The sequence below is a fragment of the Octopus bimaculoides genome, chromosome Z (genome assembly GCF_046866305.1).
Source record: "Octopus bimaculoides isolate indiv1 chromosome Z, ASM4686630v1, whole genome shotgun sequence".
In the NCBI taxonomy this organism is placed as follows: Eukaryota; Metazoa; Mollusca; class Cephalopoda; order Octopoda; family Octopodidae; genus Octopus; species Octopus bimaculoides.
The window spans coordinates 35,172,781-35,194,027 of NC_142944.1; the positions used below are offsets into that span (position 1 = coordinate 35,172,781).

General features: G+C 35.3%; 1 protein-coding gene across 4 annotated transcripts in view; it reads right to left on the minus strand.

Annotated features, from left to right (window-relative positions):
• Positions 1-21,247, minus strand: part of LOC106871160 (uncharacterized) — a 65,643-nt gene that overhangs the window by 8,147 nt on the left and 36,249 nt on the right. The window contains exon 3 of one of the 4 annotated variants that reach the window (XM_089365179.1): positions 17,791-18,196. The exons of the other annotated variants lie outside the window; for them this stretch is intronic. The gene's annotated coding sequence lies outside the window, so the exon portion shown is untranslated. Of the gene's footprint in view, positions 1-17,790; positions 18,197-21,247 lie in introns of those variants that run through there. 4 annotated transcript variants of the gene reach the window in all.

Below are 21,247 nucleotides of genomic sequence, written 5' to 3' on the forward strand. Positions count from 1 at the left end.
ATACTTGTTTTATTTATCACTTGTTTTATTTATCATTAGCATGTGGAGAGACTTCTAGGTTCAACTTTATGTTGGTTGAAGATCACCTAAAAAAATTCTGGAGTACATTCGACTAAAAATTCTTCAAGGTGGTGCCCCAACATGGCCACAGTCTAATGATTTAACAAGTACAAAGGAAAAAAAAAGCGAAATATATCACTGAGGTGGTTTTGAGCAGACTTAAAAAACATTCTGGGTCCCATACAGTTGTCTAAAATTTCTTCAAGGTGGTGCCCCAGCAAGAAGTAAAAAGGAAAAAAATTCTGGTGTCGATACATTCGCCTAAAAATATTTTGGCTGCAGTCTTAGTGACTGAAGCAAGTAAAAAGGAAAAAAAAAATTTTTTTTAAGGCAGAACCCCAGTATGGCCACAGTCTAATGCAGGGGTTCCCAACCAGGATCCACATGGACGCTGTTCCCATGGGTCCACAAAAGCTTTAAGGGGCCCACGAGTAAAAAATTGTGATTTGTGGGTCTATATTTAAATTTTGTTTACTAGGAGAAATTTTCAAGATTTGTATTTGGAATTTATGTTATGAATATAACGAAATTATTTCATTAAGTTTTTACTAACCTACAAACAAACATTTTTTTCCAAAAATTTACATGTGCATATATGGGGTCCACAGATGTTTAAGATAGCTCTCAGGGGTCCACAACAAAATAAGGTTGGGGACCCCTGGTCTAATGACTGAAACAAATAAAAAGGGGAAAAAAACGAAAAAATAACCGAAAACTATAACCATGGGGTTTTCTCTACTTTTACTTTAATCCCATGGGAGTTTTTGTCCAAGGGCCTTTCGTCCTAAGGGGGTTTTGTCCTAGGAGGCTTTTGTCCTAGGAGGCTTTTGTCCTAGGAGGCTTTTGTCCTAGGAGGCTTTTGTCCTACACTTATACCAACTGGTTGCAAAGCTAGTTTCTTAATCATAGGCCTATGTGGTTGGTGAAATGGAAATAAAATGATAGGAAAATGAATAGCATAAAATGAAAACAATGAGAATAAAATAAAAAGGAAGCTGGCCGCAGATTATAGCCGAAAATTAACGATGTTTTTTTTTTTTTGTTTCTTTTTGTTCGCCTTTCGCTTTTCGTTAATGCAAATTTATTTTACTTTGGCCACCGTCTTACACGTGCAAACTTAAAAAGAGTTTGCTCGTTTTCAAGACTTCATCATCATCATCATCATTGAGAAATGGACAAGGCCTCGTATTAAATATAATCCATTGTAGTTTTGAGAAGTGAAGGTGAAAAAAAGAAGATGGAAATGACGCGTGTGGAAATAGATATAAACTGAAGAATATCGTTAAAGAATGAATAACTTTCGTTATTTTCGGTGATACTTGGTACTTTCCAGTTGATTTGTAGAATTAATTGAATTAATAAAATGTCAAGTTCTTTCCTCAGAAACAAGTCACGTGAAAAATAAAATAATTGCATCCATAAGTAGCATTCATTGGGATCGATAATGTCTTAAAATACTGGGTGCGCGCACACACACACGCACACACGCACGGTATTCTGACATAGCTGGGAGTCCTAATATATCTTGTCTACTCAATAGTTTATAGAGTGCTTTACTTAAATTGTAATTTTTCGCCATTTGAAACAGGACTATTAACAACAATTGTGTGTATATATATATATATATATATATATATATATATATATATATATATATAATATTAATAATAATAATAATAATAATAATAATAATAATAATAGGGATAAAAATCCAAATTTACAGGTAAAAACTCAATATATATATATATATATATATATACTAGCTTAAAAGCCGTACTGGAAGGCTCTTCATTAGGCCTTGGGCCCAACATGCATTGAGTACATATTAAATTTCATTAAACTTGAACAATATTTTTCAAGCAATGAACAATTTTGCTTCAAAACAATGATATAATTTGTCGACTTGGAACTTATTGCAAAGCTACATGAGAAACCATCGCCACCACATCTGCCATACACACCAGTCAGAGACTATAGTAGAAGACACAGCCTCGAGCCGACCAAAGCCTTGTGAGTGGATTTGGTAGACGTAGAGTGAAATTTAATCTATACAAAACCTATTATAAACTCTTTAGAATATTTATTGTTTTGTAAGTTTTTTTTTTAAATCTCTCTCCAAACATTTATATATATATATTGCTACCGCCACCTTCGGCAGCCGAACAAGTAGTAAATTATAATAATAATGATTGTTTTTACCTTGGGCACAAGGGCTGAAATTTTGGAGGAAGGAGGTACTAGTCGATTACATCGATTCCAGTCCTCAAATGGTACTTATTTTATTGACCTCATAAGGATGAAAGGCAAAATCGTCTATGGTCGAATTTGAACTCACATTGTAAGGACGCCCGAAATGCTCTTAAAGTATTATTAACACTACACGTGTGAAATCCTCCGATGTTTCCAAGACATTTTAAGGCGTGCTGTTTTATGCCTATTAAATACACCATAAAATTGTAGTTAAGTTTAATCTTTATAGTCACCTATGTAAAATAAGAATGTATTTGTACATTGGATGAATGTAGCATGTCGTGTCTGTGTATCTGTGTAATCCATCTCATTTTGTTAAGGAGATCGTTGTTTACATACATATTCAACAACTTTATCATTATAACCATAAGGTCTGAAATTTTGAGAGCAGAGGTATTATTCGATTACAATATTTGACTTATACTTTATTTTAACGACTCTAGAGTGATGAAAGGTGAAGTTGGCCCAGGCGACACTTGAACGCTCAGTAATGATTATAACATCTATCATGTGTGTGTGTCAGCATACAGCTAGTACACTCTAAACCAAACAATCGTTTGAATTACCATTTGAACTGTCTTCCCGGTTCCGTCACAGCATTATACACACACACACACACACGAAATATATTCGCACCCACGTGTCATCGTTTCAACATCTCCAACTCTTAGCTTTTTTTTTTCTTTTTCGCTTTATTCTCGTGTTTGTGCACGAGTGAATGTATGTGTGTGTTTGCGCGCGCGCGCACACACTCACATACACACACACACACATACGTACATTTCGTATGTCCCTCTTCTTTCCCTTTTCAACACTTGACCTTTCAAGCGTACCCTGTCTACTCTTCTCGATTGTTCACATTTTTCTATTCAGCCGTTCCTCCATCGCCACCGTCCAACCCTGCATTGACCGCTGGCCTTCCATCTACTATAATCTGTTTCACCTGGTTAACTTTCGTCCATTATTATTTGTTCCTCTTCCCCTGACATGAAGCTAGAAAAACTAGTCCCTTTTATATCTGGGAAGCAACAAGAAAACCTCAAAGGCAAATCGCTGATAGGCGTTAAGCCTGGGGAGAAGGGTGGACAGGAAGACAGGATGATCCAAGGGAGACTTTTGTTTAAAGGTCAGCTCAATCAGGATTAGCCTGAGTTAAACGATCCAAACTACTCATTCCAATGTAATTTACCCCAGCTTTGCATGCACAAATGTGTATGCGCGTATAAGAAAGTTGATTGTTTTGGCCGCTCAGAGAGTAACCGTTGGTTTTGCACCTATAAAGCACTTAGCTGCATAAGTAAATCGTCAGACTGAAATGGTCGAAGGCACATAACCTCTCCACAACTGGAGGAAATATAACGTATTCCTCATTTCAGTTGTGGAGAGGTTATGTGCATTCGGCCATTTGAGTCTGACGGGACCACTGTACTACTAAGCGCTTTATCGGTGCGTAACCAATGGTCACTCGATGACCGGCCATAACAGTCAACTTCCTAAAAAATGTTCTAATGTTTTACAGTGTGCTTCTTTTTCGGATATATGAATTACTGATGATTATATATATATATTAGAATTTACATATATCAACATATAGGACGCCGGGAATGGCTGGTTACTTAGTATCCAGTTTGCTGTACATTAAAGCAACTCTCGGTTGTCGTTTATTGGTAGTATAGTGCATGTATATATACACATAAGCAACTATCTCTCTCTCTATCTATCTAGCTAGCTAGCTATCTATCTACCCCTCTCTCTCTCTCTCTTTCTCTCTCTCTCTCTCTATATATATATATATAGGCGCAGGAGTGGGTGTGTGGTAAGTAGCTTGCTTACCAACCACATGGTTCTGGGTTCAGTCCCACTGCGTGGCACTTTGGGCAAGTGTCTTCTACTATAGCTTCGGGCCGACCAAAGCCTTGTGAGTGGATTTGGTAGATGGAAACTGAAAGAAGCCCGTCATATATATATATATATATATATGTGTGTGTGTGTGTGTGTGTGTGTGTATGTATGTGTGTTTGTCCCCCCACCATCGCTTGACAACCGATGCTGGTGTGTTTACGTCCCCGTAACTTAGCGGTTCAGCTAAGAGAAGAGACCGATAGAATAAGTACTAGACTTCCAAAGAATAAGTCTTGGGGTCGACTTCTTCAGCTAAAAGGCGGTGCTCCAGCATGGCCACAGTTAAATGACTGAAACAAGTAAAAGAGTAAAGAGTAAGAGTATATATATAAACATTCACATAGATATATAAACATACGCATAGATATGTATGCATAGGTTCCCCAATCGAATATAAACTATAGATTCAACCCAGGGAGGATTCCAAGAATAACCTTTATATAAAGGAACACAAGTGGGTACAACATTTTGAACCCCATTTGTGTTTTTTCTAACCTACGCGTGCGCGAGCACATACACACACACACCACCACCACCACCACCACCACCACCACCACCACTACCACTACCACCAGTCTTTCTGGCGTGTAAACAAGAATAAAACAATTATGCCAGCTAGTTACATCCGGGACCTGGAAGCTAAAAATACCCACACACCAAGTAGACCATCGTATAGCAATCTACGTCATATATTTATGGGTCAAGGAGTTGCAAACTTCGTATTTTGTAGCTCTTTTCTCAATTCAATTTACCCAGCTGTAAACTCCTGTAAATTCTCTCCATTTGATTAATCCTTGCTACCGGTGACACTTCCTCACCGATATCCTCAGCTTACAGATTTTAGCATAAAGCTAGGTGTTAAGTGTAGGTTTTCAGTTGGTGTCAGAATCAACTTCACCTATCACCGTCTGGTCCTTGAGCAAGATACTTTATTTCACGTAAACTTTTAATCTACTCGACTAAAAGTGATAACCAGGAAAATGCTAGCACAGCCATCAGTTTTTCCTCCAGCAGTTACACCATAGATGTTCCGTTGGGACAGCGATGGGATAGCCAAAAAGCTGTCTATGTTTGTTCGCAACCACATAGACACCTAAAAATAAGATAAACAAGCAAAAGCATGGTACGAGCTGCGTGATCAAAAAAAAAAAAAAATTGTGAGTGACGGCTATGGTTATGTAGAGAAATATGAGGGTCTGTAGTCTATTAAATTTCTCCCTGTACATTACTGGGGTAACATGCATTTTAGGGGTTTTAAAATAAAAGTAAATTGACTGAAAATTATGATAGTGAAACCCCATAATTCCATGTAAACACTCATGTAAACATAATCAGTGTACAGAACGTGAATGGATAAGAATGACGCCACCACTTCCTGTCAGTTCCATCTGTACAGCTCTATCGTCGTGCAAAATCATTGTATTGGTCGGTAATTGTGGGGACTCTCATCCGAACTGGCTTCTCAGTGGTGTTGTTCATTGCATAGGTTGGAACAGTGCACCTCAGTTGCTATTTCTGCAATACTATAGCCTGTACTATAGACAGGAGTGTCATCTCAACGTCTTCCACGTTCGTAACCTGGCTAATAAGTAGATATAAAGTGGACCGACTGAATCACCAACCGCGCCAAGATACCCAGATACCCAAGATACTCACTTTGCTCCAGCAGTGCTGTCTGTGCTGGCTTGGCCACGTACATCGCATGCCGGACGGAAGGATCCCAAAAGACCTCCCGTATAGGGAATTGGACACCGGCACAAGAGCACAAGGATGACGTAGTTTCAAAGGACGTTTGCAAGAAAGATATGAAGGCAATAGATCTGAACGTCCTGAGATGGGAGGAGATCGCAAATACTGCGGAAGGGGATGAAGCGAGGGGAACAGAAACTGGAACTTGCCACCAAAGAAAAGCGCACCCGAAGAAAGGAAGAACCAGTAGCGCCAGCAGAGAGTTTCTTCAAATGCAGTCGCTGCGTGCATGACTGCCACTCCCGCCTGGACCTGTACAACCACAGGTCCAGATGTACTGCACCACTATCAGCAGCTGACACAAATTCCCTAGGCGCAGATCCATGGTCTCTCGAGACCGACGGATGCCTACTACTACTCCTAAAAGGTACAAATAACTGCCTGTGAATGCTGCATAACGAATGGATTTCTATTAGGGATTTCACTATTTCTCTTTACGACATTATCGAATGCCATTGTTGTCACTTTCTGTCAATTTACTTCTATTTTTTTTTTAAACCTCTAAAACTGCACTACTAGATCAGAATCAACGTCAGAATCAGCACCGGTGAAATGTAACTAAATATTTTATTTATTTATTTGTTTATTTAGTCTGACACTCTGCCGTTTCTGTTACTCTACCACCAATCAAATTACAATCATTAAAAATACATTTGGTTACGTTGTTGCTGTTGTTGTAGGTATTTTTAGTTTTAAAGCCCAGATTTTCTCACTGCCGAAACATAGCAGCAGATGATCGGTGCAGTTGCAATTACATGTGAAACGGTAGTATTTTAGTATTTCCGTTTGCCAGAATATTCCTTATGCTGCATATGAGATTTTAACACAAACATCCACGAACCGAGCCGATGAGGAAGTAGTCTCTATAAATTTGTTTGACCCCAGAAAAAAAAAAGAAAAAAAGAATATTCTTTCACATTCCCTTCGTTAAAATGGTTGAAACTGTTCCTGATTATGTCAGAAAACAAAACGGCATTGACTGTTATAACTAGAACGCCTTTCAAAAAGGTAAAGATTCGTTGTTGAAGGCGGAATGCCAAACCAAATATCAATACACGACTTGGTTGTATTTCACGCTTATTCATTTACAATACTGTACATTTTGTGATTCTTTCATTAGTACTTCATAGAGGAGATATAACAATATCAGAATATGACCAGAATTATTTCCCGTTCTTGCTGAAATGCTTAACGACAATTAATATCCACTTAGATAATATGTTTTCCTCGCTACATTACTATTTTTTGAGCTTCATATTTTTATTTTTTATTTTTATGATCACCAGATTGGATACGTTAACAATGACTGCGTAAAATATAGAAGACGTTGGACTATGACTCGTTAGCTGGTTCCCATACATTTCCCTGAGGAGAAGTTTACATTTTTAACATCACCGATTCCTATGGATCGCATAAATTGTAATTCTTCGAAACATATGTCGGAATAAAAGTATGCAGTTATAACATGCGTTTACTCCATTCTTTAAATTTATATATACTCAAATACCCAAAATATCAAGGAGTTTCTGCCTCACAAACAGGAGTTACACTACAGTTATTTTGTGATCTTTGCTACCCTGGTTTCTATTAACCCATTTATTTTATCCGAATTATTCTTAATTAGGAGAAAATAAATATATATATATATATATATATATATATATATATATATATATATATATATATATATATATATATATATATATATATATATATAAACTTCAGGGCTGTCTATTCTGTTTTTACACAATCGGATACATACATGAATCTTTTAAGTGTACATGCAATACTTTCTGCATACAGGAACCAAAAAAATGTGACTTGAACAGGAAGAATTTGTAATACCAAATAAATGAAAATCAAGGGAAAAGAGATACAGCTAATTCTCATCAAAACTTGCATAATTAATTTTTTTCACCAATTTTCTGTTTCTTGAGACTGCTCGCCTCATGTGATTGAAGCAAAGATATAATATGAAGGAAAGCTTTAGGCATTGAAAAAGTAAAATAAGATAAAATAAAATAAACAACAAATGAAATATGGATATGGTGAGGGGAATTAGTAAGGTCATTGCTGGAGTTTTTGCTTTATTTTTATCTATTTGAACGCCTATTTAATTTGATAATGGAAGGATGGCATAAAGGAAATGGCATACATGACTGATTCACACACATTAGGAATAAGTGTAAGGAGCCCTTGTAGATAAGACGCTTTTCTTTCTCTGTCTCTCTGCGTTTCTCCTCTCTATCCAAAAAAAAAAAACGCACGCGCAATCGCAATTCTAAACACACATGTATAATTAATTACATTCACGAACATATAAAATCTCTCAAGTATATAATTTTTAAATGTATACTATAAGCACTCGCGCACACGCATGCATGTACACAGTATTGTTATATTTACTATTATTATTGTGATGGAGATTGAAATTGGCAGATTTGGGCAAAGATCTGTCCCAAGTCTTGTGGTATTGCCCAGTTATTTTGTAAACATTTTAACTAATGCAAAATGTATTGTCTGGTTCCAAATTAAAAAATTATTATTGCTATTCTTATTAATTCTGATCGGCAAACATACAGTAAATAGTAGACGGGAAAATATTGTAAATGAAAACGAAATTTGGTTTTTAGTTAGAAAAAAAATATTTGTTAAAAAAAGGCAAACCTAACGATAATTGTTAGCAACTATTAAAGTAATAGGGAAGATAATTTCAGGACATTAATTTTCCAAAAAATTGACAAGTTGTGCTTAGAGAGAGCAATAACTGATCTTTATTTGGCAACAGAGAGATACAGTTGTGTGTGTGTGTGTCCGTGTCTGTGTCTGTGCAATTCATTATATATGTATATATAATGAATTACATATATATATGTATGTATATATAATGAATTATATATATATGTGTGTGTGTGTATATATATATATATATAATTCATTATACACACACACAGATATATATATATATATATATATATATATATATATATATATATATATATATATATATATATATATATATATATATCTGTGTGTGTGTATAATGAATTATATATATATATATATATATATATATATATATATATATATATATATATATATATTATAATGGAGAAGCGGCTTTATTAATTAGGTATGTAACAGTGACTAAAACAAAGCTATTATTAAACGCTTGAACGTATGGGAATTTTTTTATAACTTTTTGTTCCAAGAAATTTCCTCTAATTTCGATTTCTGAAGTTTATTGAATATTTGAATTACAAATTTTTCACAAATTTAAATATTCGTTGCATTCACTGCAGAGTAAATATTAATGTTTAATAAGCAATATTCGTTGTAGGCGAAATTTTCAGTTTTCATCTGCAAGCCTTTCACTCTTTCTCGCCTCTCTTTTCATTAATGATAATTTAATAAATAAATGAACATTTTTGCTAAAATGAAAATTTTTTGTTGGTATGGCTGTTGGAACGCTATAAGCCTTACAATGATAATTATGTACTTGCTGCTATTTCTAGTACACTAAACGTAGTTGGGTTACCGTGAAGTTTGATTAAATTAGAGATACATTAAAACTACGATAAATTACTGAAAGATATATTTACTAATCGAGTGATATTTTTTTATAAATTGAAGTTTTCAAGAAAATTTATTTTCTGAACTTACTTTTATTATTGAATATTTCAAGTTCACAAATTTAAATATTCGGTACAAGATAGTTTTCAACGAGCTTTTATTTTATACGATTTTTTCATTTCATGTTTATTTCATTCATTGTTTGGAATGTTCTCTCTCTCTCTCTCTCTCTCTCTCTCTCTCTCTCTCTCTCTCTCTCTCTCTTACACACACACACACACACACACTCTATCTCTCTGATATAAACACACACTCTGTCTCTGTAATATAACACACACTCTCTAGGTTTGATTTCGCTATTACACAAATATCACATTAAAATTTTGCAATTCAACATGGGGTGTCCAAAAAAATATGCGACTGAAAATATTAAAGTGAAAATACCAAGTGGCTAGCAGAAAACCGCCCGGAGGGCGGTCTTTCTGCTAGTATATATAATACATTATATATACATATATATGTAACGTAATTTCTGAATGTCTGTTTGTTTCTGTCATTGTGCCAGTTTTCTGGCTACGGCAAAATGGATTGTGTGGCGGGCAAGATTGAATAGATTTAAAACAGATACACTCTCCTTCGGTCAAGCCCACGTTGACCTTTTTCAAGTTTTATTTGGCAAGGAGATAAAGTATGAAGAAGTAAGTGCTGCCACCTCCCTGTAAATTTGTTCAAATCTGCATGAGAGTTTCGAATATTTTAAATATGGTACGAATGAACGGCCCGCTGTAACAATGTGATCCAGATTCTTAGAGGTTTTCTTCGAGTAGTCCTCGGTAGTATGAAAGAGTCTGCCTATAAGGTGTTGTTCTCACGATCATAAGAAGTGGTTTCGATTTCGGGGCTGGGTGGAGCGTTGGGTTGTTGAAAAAAAAAACATCTCATATATATATATATATATATATATATGTGTGTGTGTGTGTGTGTGTGTGTGTGTGTGTGTGTGTACGTATGTATGCATGTGTGTGTCTGTGTTTGCCCCTCTGCCATCGCTTGACAACCGATGCTGGTATATTTATGCCCCCATAACCTAGCGGTTCCGCAAAAAGGAAAGAGAGTATAATTACTAGGTTTACAAAGAAGACCTGGAGTCGATTTCTTCGGCTAAAACTTTTTCAGGTAGTACTCCAGCATGTAAAATGACTGAAAGGAGTAAAAAAAAATAATACATAAAATGTTTTAATCGTTTTTTTTATACAATTCATAATAATATTCAGTTATAAAAATACAGTAAGATACATATATATATATATATATATATATATATATATATATATATATATATATATATATATATATATATATATATATATATATATATATATATATATGCTTTTACTCTTTTACTTGTTTCAGTCATTTGACCGTGGCTATGCTGGAGCACCGCCTTTAGTCGAGCTAATCGACCCCAGGACTTATTCTTTGTAAGCCTAGTACTTATTCAATCAGTCTCTTTTTGCCGAACCGCTAAGTTACGGGGACGTAAACACACCAGCATCGGTTGTCAAGCGATGGTGGGGAGACAAACACAGAAAACACAAACACATACATATATATATATATATATATATATATATATATATATATATATATATATATATATATATATATATATATACATATACACGACGGGCTTCTTTCAGTTTCCGTCTACCAAATCCACTCACAAGGCTTTGGTCGGCCCGAGGCTATAGTAGAAGACACTTGCCCAAGGTGCCACGCAGTGGGATTGAACCCAGAACCATGTGGTTGGTTAGCAAGCTACTTACCACAACCAATGTAGGGCCATAGGCAAAAAAAAAAGAAGAAAAAAGCGGTTGAGACCCACTGGACTAAACTCTTCAACGCAGTATCGCAGCATATCTGCCGTCCATGCTGAGACAAGTAAAACTATTATAAAACGAAAAGAAAAGAAAAAGTTGATATTATATGACAATACAACAGCTGTTTACTGTTTGTATTTTCATCGAAAATGTGTCATATCACAATCAATTACTACTTGATTCAAAGTTTCAACGAAAGAAAGTTTGTCTCCCTCACCGCCTCCTATCTTTGCTTCGAGTCAATGTATTTCTTCTACATCTTGTTATGTCCCGTGCAAACTTAAAATTTCGTGTCGCATATAGATTGGTTTCCTCACCACATATCGGTCTGTCTCTTTCATTCTCTCCCTTTTTTTTTACTCTTACCCTCTGTCTTGTCCGCTTATTATGCGCCAGATTGGCCCTGAAGGAGCACAGTTTACGAAGAACTACCAGCAATTATATGTATATATATATATATATATATATATATATATATATATATATATATATATATATATATATATGAACAAATAACAACAGATGGATAGTAGTTTTACTCATTGCAGCTGTTTCAGGCGTGTTTTTTTATTGATGAATAGAGTTATTACATCGTGTGAAAAAAACCCGTTTTTATCAGGTGAATAAGCATTAGTTAAGCATTAAAAAAATTCTACGAATAAGTACGAACTCTATCCATCCAGCTGTCAATCTACACAAACATGCACTCAGACACACATTATATATATATAGATAGATAAAGACAGTTATATACATATACGTAGAGAGAGAGAGAGAGAGAGAGAAAGGGATATATATATATATATATATATATATATATATATATATATATACATACACACACACGATTAACGACATAAAAACTAAAGGTAAAAATTGAAACATCCGGCAGCGATCATATTGGTCCTACTTTACTATAGAAAAAGCAGCAATCCATGTCAACAGTACTTAAACCTGAAGAAATGATGAAATTGTGGAGACAGTGGGCAAGACTTTTGTACCCTCCCCCCGCCCCCCAAAAAAACCCCACCACTTTTTTTATTCGATTCTTTTTCCTACACAAACCCCGTTTTCGGCTATGGAGAATCTGCAAAAAAAATCAGCAAAATTAAGCATTTTGAAATTACCCCCCCCCTTCCCCCTAATTTCTTTATTTTAAATTTTTTTTCAAAATGTGCGGAAAAATTTTGGATAATTTTTCAGATTAACACCCGCACGATTTTCACTAGGGTGTTAGGATTAGGGTTTTAGGGTCAGGGTTAGGATTAGGGTTACGGTTACGGTTTTACGGTTAGGATTAGGTTTAGGGTTTTAGGGTTAGGGTTAGGTAATCGTGCGGGTGTTAATCTGAAAAATTACCAAATTTCGGAGATGTATGTATGTATGTATGTGTGTCCGTGTTTGTCCCCCCCCCCAGCATCGCTTCACAACCGATGCTGGTGTGCTTACGTCCCCGTAACCTAGCGGTTTGGTAAAAGAGACCGATAGAATAAGTACTAGGCTTACAAAGAATAAGTCCTGGGGTCGATTTGCTCTACTAAAGGCAGTGTTCCAGCAGAGCCACAGTCAAACGACTGAAACAAGTAAAAGAATAAAAGAATATATATATTATACAGTGGTATAGTATTGTTGGTCTCAAGAGACCATGGATCTGCGCCCGAAGAAATGTGTCAGCTGCTGCTGATGGTGCAGTTTCTGTAGAGGCCCACACGAGAGTAGCGGTCATTTAACGACTGCATTTGGAGGAGCTCTCTGCCGACGGTACTGGTTTTTCCTTCCGTCGAGTGCGCTTTTCTTTGGTGGCGAGTTTCTAACAGAAAAACAGATATATATACTTTCAAGTATATATATATATATATACATTTGCAATGTTGGACCAGTGAACTCAACACGTTATTTTTTTGTTTTTGTTTTAATTCTCTCTATACTTCCTCTTATTGCTTTCTGTCGAAGAGCGTAGTCTCGAAACGTAAAAGACTTTTCCATTTTCCCCGAGTTTTAAACTAATAGACTTGCTTGTTGTTCCTACACCTGTCTTCATCTTTGTTTTTCTATAAATTTGAACTATATATATATATGTGTGTGTGTGTGTGTGTGTGTATATATATATATATATATATATATATATATATATATGTGTGTGTGTGTGTGTGTGTATATATGTATATATGTATATATATATATATATATATATATATATAGTGTTAAGAATGCTTTTGTAATGTGTGTGCATTTTAAGAAACTGAAATATAAAACAAACCATAAAATCGTTAGGGATGTTATTACGTGCATGCGATGCAATTAAAAACACTCGAAATTATCATATGCTTTCGTAAAATGTAGTACCAAGATTATTGGAGAATGGTAGATAGACAGAGACAAAGGGAGAGAGAGAGAGAGAGAGAGCAGGCGTGTAAAATATGATCTGTTTGTGTAAGTGTGAGAGAGAAAGAAAATATAAAGTGAAACGATATGCGCATAAAGCGTGAAGAACATAGTTAAATGTTGATTGTAACAAACTTGCAGTGTTAGAAGAGTAGACAATAGTAAAAAGAAACAGACTAGATGCACCGCCATGTTGGACTTATTCACCATCAATTATAATTTAACTGTTATTTTGTAGTTTAACTACGATAATATAGAGTACTATCACTGAGACGGGGCTACAAAATTATTTGATCAAAGTAGCGCCCAGTGTAATTGAATCTTGCAAAACTAAATATCGATTGTTATATATAATTATGTATGTTTGCGTGTGTGTATGTAAGTGTGTATACACACAAAGTCTAATGCAGGCTGACAGGACAAAACTTTAAAGTCACTGTTAACACTTGTTGCAAAATAAAATATATATGTACTCTACAGAAAGTATTGAGTAATCCCATTTAAAGAAATTGAGTTATCTCCCCACTAAAAAAGTTGAGTTTATGTGGCGACAAGAGATTGGATTGAAAGAGATCCTTTTGATTCAATACTTCAAGACACTGTTGGCGCTTGGCCTCCTGAATAGGCATAGTATGATTTGTTATAGATATGCTATCAGATTCAATAAGATGTTTAATTTTTTTCAGTTTTCATGTTTATTAATTTTTTTTGTTTTATTGAGGGTTAGACAATTTTTTAGTTGAGGGAAATAACCAAAAGCACCGATATTTCTCGTAAAACGGTGTGAAGTGGGGAGATAACCCAATTTTTTAATGGGGGTGAGATAACCAAAACGTACCAAATCCTTTAGTGAAATATAAAATTGTTTTTATTTTGACTTGATATAAAAGATATTTACACATACACACTTAAACATTTTCACGTTGACTGCGTATGGGCGTATGTGTGTCTTTGTGTAGACAACAGGCATGGAGTAAACCAAATTATTAGCAAAAGGCCGATATTATGACACAAGGATCTTTTTCAATTTCTTCCAACCACTCGTTTTGGAAGAAAGTGAAAAAGATCCTGACTCACCAACATCAAAAATATGCATTTATTAAATGCACTGAATTGAATTGGTTGTTTCTAAAACTTTATAATGAATGGAAAATCGTATACATTTTTTATATTCGCAGAATTATAGCTTCATTGTAGGAATTATTTTTTACCATGTGTGTGTAAAGCTGACTTACAAGATGCTGCTTGTTGTATGCTATTTGACCCCAGGTCAGCTTTGCTCCCCAAGCAGAGATGTTCCAGTGACGACCAGACTATCTCATCGCTTTTTATAAATCAAAGACTACGTTTACCCAATGTGTCATTCCTAATTTACAACTTGAAAGTGTTATTTTGGAAGAAATGTGCTTGTTGATCCTTACAGGCCGAGTGACCACAGAGATCACACTTTCTCGTAGGCGCTCATCTTTCTTTTTCTTTTCGTCCCCCCATTTACTCGCAAATAATTGTTTAAAAAATTAATTATATTTTTTTGCTAAAAACCCACGTTTTCGGATACGGAGATTCAGAAAAATTGCAAAAAATCGGAATTTTGAAATCCCCCCCCCCCCCGTCAATTCTCCACCCCAATTTCATTTTTCACCTTAACCCTAACCCTAAAACCCTAACCCTAAGTAGAAAAATATTTGGAAATCTGTTTCAGAAACATAATTTCCATTTTTCTGCATATTTTGAAAGAAAAAATTTCTGAAAAAGTGAAAAATGAAGAATTTAGGTGGGGAAAGGGGTAGGGTTTCAAAATGCCGATTTTTGCCAATTTTTTTGCAGATTCGTATTCTCCGTAGCCGTAGAAAAAAAGAAATTAAATAAAAAAAAAGAGGTGTTTTTTGGGACGGGTACAAAGGGAAGTCTTGCCTTTTTTTTTTTCCTTCTTTGCCAGAAACAAAATGTCACAGTTACAGAACCAGTTACGTTTTGTATTTCAAGAAGAAAAAAAAAAGAAAGGAAAAAGAAACAAAAAAGAACATGAGAAATTAATACATGACAAATCAGTAATCTGTAAAATGAAGCTTCAAAGCTTTTTAAAACCATTACCACAAGACCTGCGATTGGTTCCAGTTTACAACAAATATTTCGTTTTTCCATCGTTAATTTTGGGTATACAGGATATGGAGATATATAAATATGAAGTATGAAAACAAGTGTGTGAGTTAACATGGGTGTGTGGTAAGAAACTTGCTTCCCAACCACATGGTTGTGGGTTCAGTACCACCAGTTCATCGTGGATTTATCCTGGATTAATTGACAATATCTACAGCATACACATGTAAAAATAACATGCACCAGTTGTTAATTGTAACAAAAGACTATCACCCACTTCCCCTTGTAGCTAGCTGAGTAACATTTGGCAAGAGACATAATTTAGAAAATCTTGTGTTGAAATACATATAATTTTTATACTTTGGTTGACATGTCACATTTGCAATATGTTTCTGGTGTTAAGAGAAGCAAACTATTTTATGAAACATAATAGTTAAAGAAGAGTAGAATTAACAGATGGTATTACTCTCAGCAATGTGATAGAAGATGGATCCAAAGGCTAAGTCTTCAGTGATACTACTACTAGTACTACTGCTGCTGCTGCTCTTAATAATAATGATAATAATAAAGGATTCTAAGGAGGGTGTACAAAGTTGAAGGAAAAGGAATGATCCAAAGGACCTTTGGCCATTTGATATGACTCACTCTTGGTATAGTGCTAGTAAAACATTTACTAGAGCAAAGCATCACTGAAGATAATGATTTCTTTTATTGGCCACAAGGGCCCATGAAAATAATAATAACAACAATTAAAAAAAAAAGTGAGAAAATGGTGTAAACATGAGCCAAAGTGTGTGGTAAAAATGAACTGAGCAAACATGCTTTCGGACTTCTTGATTCATTGTGATCATAGAATCAAGCATCAGTGTGATCTTAGACTAAGACATCAGAAACCTGTTTGCCTTGGGTGACAAGGGAGATAAATCATGCCTGATCATAAGACATTGTTTGCACTGGTGACAGCAGAATCATCAAAAAAGGAGGAAACTTACAATATGAAACTCTGAAGAGAGAAATAAAAAAAAACTGTGGTCAATTAAAGAGTGTATATTGTGCAAATAATTGTTGGTGCCCTATTATACAGTGAGAAAAGAAATTGAAAATTAGTTGGAAAAGCCAGGAATAAAAAATGAAACTAGAACACACTCAGACAGCAGCATTACTTGGCAATGCAAGGAGTCTCTACAAAGTTCGCATAAAAAACAAGTACCACCTTGGTTTATCGGAAGTGAACAGCTGTTGCATTAATGACAAATCTAACAGCAAACAAGCTGTGTTAGATGTAGTAATAATAATAATAACAACAACAATAATATCCTTTCTAAGAAAGGCTCAAGGCCGGAAATGTTGGGGGAAGAGGCTAATCAATTAGATTGCCCCTTGTGCTTAACTGGTACATTTTTTATTGAATCCAAAGAATGATAGGCAAAGTCGACCCCAATGTAATTTGAACTCAGAACATAAAGATAGACAAATGCTGCTCAGCACCAGGCAAACACTGGGGTCAGTGTAATTGACAAGCTTTTATCCTGCAAGCTAACAATACTACCAGCTCACTGCCCTAAATAATTCTTTCTTCTATAAGCACCAAGTCTGAAATTTTGGGGAAAAAAAAAGCTAGTAAATCACCTTGGCTGCTGCTTAATTTATCAATGCCAAAATAATGAAGGCTAAGTCAACTTTGGCAGAATTTGAAATCAGAATGTAAAGACAGGTGAAATGCCAATTATCAATTTAGTATGGCATGCGAATGTTTCTTCCAGCTCATGCCACTGGACTGACTCCTGTGCAGGTGGCATGTAAAAAACACCATTTGAGTATGGCCGTTGCCAGTACCACTGGACTGGCCCTCGTGCCGGTGGCACGTAAAAGCACCCACTACTCTCTCTGAGTGGTTGGCGTTAGGAAGGGCATCCAGCTGTAGAAACTCTGCCAAATCAGATTGGAGCCTGGTGTCGCCTCCTGGTCCACCAGTCCCCAGTCAAATCGTCCAACCCATGCTAGCATGGAAAGCAGACGTTAAACAATGATGATGATGAATAATAACAATAAGAATAATATTTCTAACATTGGCAAATCCCCTGAAATTTGAGTCAAAGTGGTGGTGGTGGTGGGGGGCTTAGTTGATTAAATTGATCCCAGTAGACCAAACTACAATTAAAGTAAGGTGGTGTATGTCATTTTTATTAATGAGTATATCCAACAAAATCTTTTACACTATTCTACAAAAATGTTTCCAGTTCTCTCTTTTGCAAATTTAAATGAATATTACAAATTTAGATGATTCATCCATAAAACTGAAAAAAAAGAAAGAAAGAAAAAGAGATTGAGAAATATTTTTAAAAGATCTTTCTTATTCCCCTTTGAAAAATTCAAATCTCCCCCTACCTTCACCCCAATCCTTTCAATATCTTTTAAAACTATGGCTTTAAAATAATTTTTGAAGAAAAAAGTTTTTTTCTGTTTTCAGTTAACCATTTTAGAATAAAATTTTGTCAGGAACCTTTTTCAACTCTTAAAAATCTCTTCTTTTTCAAAAAGACTTTTTTAAAAAAAAATATTAGTGTCTCTTAACAAGATAATGGATAATAATTTTTAAGTGGTGATTGAGTGCTTACTCTGATGCTATGAGTATACTACAGTAAAGTGAAACTGATTATGGGGGCATACATAAGTATGTACATGTGTGTGTGTGTGTAAGAGAGAAAGAACATGATTATATAATACAATTTTAAATAAAAGCTATTGCATGAATACAGAAGTATGGAAAATTACATGAGTATAGGAAGGAGTAAACATGGATGCAGACATGACTTATGAGTAAAAGGTTGGCTATATAGTTAAGAATTTTACTTTGTAACTGTGTGGTTTTGGGTTCAATCCCACTAAGCAAAATATCTCCTACTATATTTTCTCTCTTCAAACAAATACCTACCTTCTGAGTGAATTTTGTTAGACAGAAGCTATGTCAAAGCCTGTCAAATGGCACTATTCCTATTTTGCAAAGTGATTGCCTTAATCTTTTGCTTGGTTTAACACCACTCCCTGGCATGTTTGGTGTCTTTAACCCTTTAGCATTCAGATTATTCTGTCAAATGTAAGGCTTACTTATTCTCATTGTTTTTAATTAATCTGCTTCATCTTGTAGCTTTGAGATTTTGACGAGTTAATTTTTAGAATGATATCATAAGGTTGGTGTGAGAGGTTAGATCTGGCCAGTTTGAACATAAAGCATGTGGAATATTTTGGCCAGATATGACCAGTTTAAATACTAAAAGCTTAGGTGTCTGCCTGTGTTGTAAGCATTCAGGCCAAGGCCTTCATCCCTTCCCACCACCTTCCCAAAGGCTTTCAAAAAAAAAAAAAAGGAAGAAAGAAAAAACTGAAGAGAGTTGGTTGTTCAACTTTTCTTTTCCTGGCTAAAAATTATTTGAAACCAGATCAAAATACAGACAGGTACAGTGTCTAGAAGAGAAAAGTACACTAAAGCTTCAACCATTAAAACCAAAAGCAACATTAAAAGCACCAACAATGACTAATCTGAGATTTTTCCACCTTTGTTGACCTCCTAAAAATAATTCTTTTTCCTATAGGCACAAGGCCTGAAATTTGGTGGGATGATGGTAGGTGGGGTGGGGGGTCTAGTTGATTTCATTGATCATCTCAAAATGTCACTGATACATTATTGACTCCTAAAAGGGTTGAAGGCACCTTTGACAGTGGAATTTGAACTCACAGTGTTAAAGCAGATGAAATGCTGCAGAACATTTTTATCTGGCATACTAACGATATTCTGCTGGCTTACCACTTCAATATTCTGTAATATTTGCAAGTGTGGCAGTGTGGTTAAGAAGTTCACTTCTCAAACTCATAGTTTTGGGTTCAGTCTCACTGCAAGGCAGTCAGTTTGGTCTCCTACTATAACCCTGAACCAGCCAAAATTTTGTGAGTGAATATCATAGATGGAAACTGAAAGAAATGCCATTGTTCGTGTGTGTGTGTGTGTATACTGTATGTCAATGTGTGTATACTGTATGTCAATATGTGTGTGTGTGAATGTCTATAAAACAACAGTAAGCTACAGGTACAGATGGTGATGTCACTATTTGCACTTCACTTACAACAAACTGAGTTCCATCATTTAAGGTTGGGTTGCAACTGCTCTAGTTTGCTGACATTTCCTGTTGATGAAATCATATGATACCTCTGTGCTTTCAAAATTCCACTGGGATGAAAAAGAAAAAAAGCAAACTCTTATTTGAAAACCAGGTAAGGGTTGGCGACAGGAAGTGCAGTTGGCTGTAAAAATCCTTCCTTAAAATTTACTTCAGTCTAAGCTGAGCTAGCATGGAAAACAGATGTTAAACAAATGAATGAACAAACAACAATATATTTGTGTGTATGAATACACACACATGCACGCACACATATATACAGATGTGTGTGTTTGTGTATATAATATATCTATGTATATATATTATGTCATCCCATAAATAATGTGGTTTTTTAATACTTCCTTTATTTTTCAAAATTAAGATAAACAAAGTTCTTTTTTAACCTAAAATATATTCTCCTTCATTTTCTGCAATGCTCTTCCATCTATCTGGTAGACTTGTAAGGCCCCTCTTCCAAAGTTCACTTTTCTGTGACGAAAAATAGTCCTCCACTACTGTTCTGACTTCATCTACAAAATTCATTTTTTTTCCATCCAAATGACTTTGAAGACTGCAGAATAAATGATAATCAGATGGGGCAATATCTGGCAAATATGGTGGGTGGGGCATCGTTTCCCATCTAAACTGCTCCAGCCCTTGAAATGTCATCCTCACTGTATGTGGCCATGCATTATCCTGATAAAAAAACACCTTTTGTCTTGAAACCAAAGATGGTCGTTTTTCTTCTACCACTGACTTAAGCCACTCAAGCTGCTCTCAGTAGATCTCCTTTATTATCATTTGGTTTGGATTTAAAAATTCAAAGTGGATTAAACCTTTCATATCCCACCAAACAGATAATAACACTTTACGTGGGTGAAGACCTTCTTTAGCCTGAGGTGCTGGTGTTCTTCCTTTCCCTACTCACTGTCTTTGGCACTTGACATTTTTATAGAGAACCCATTTCTCATTACCAGTCGCTATTTGGTCAAAAAAATATTCATTCCTGTGATATGACAGCAAAGAAGAGCACACATTCACTCTGCATGCGATTAAACTTGGAAAGTTTGTGAGGAACCAATTGACCCAATTTGCTGACATTTTTGGATGGCACTCAGGCATAAATGAATGGGTGAATGACCAAATCCAAGCTTCTCTACTAGTTCCTCAACAGTTATGATGGTATTTTGTTCC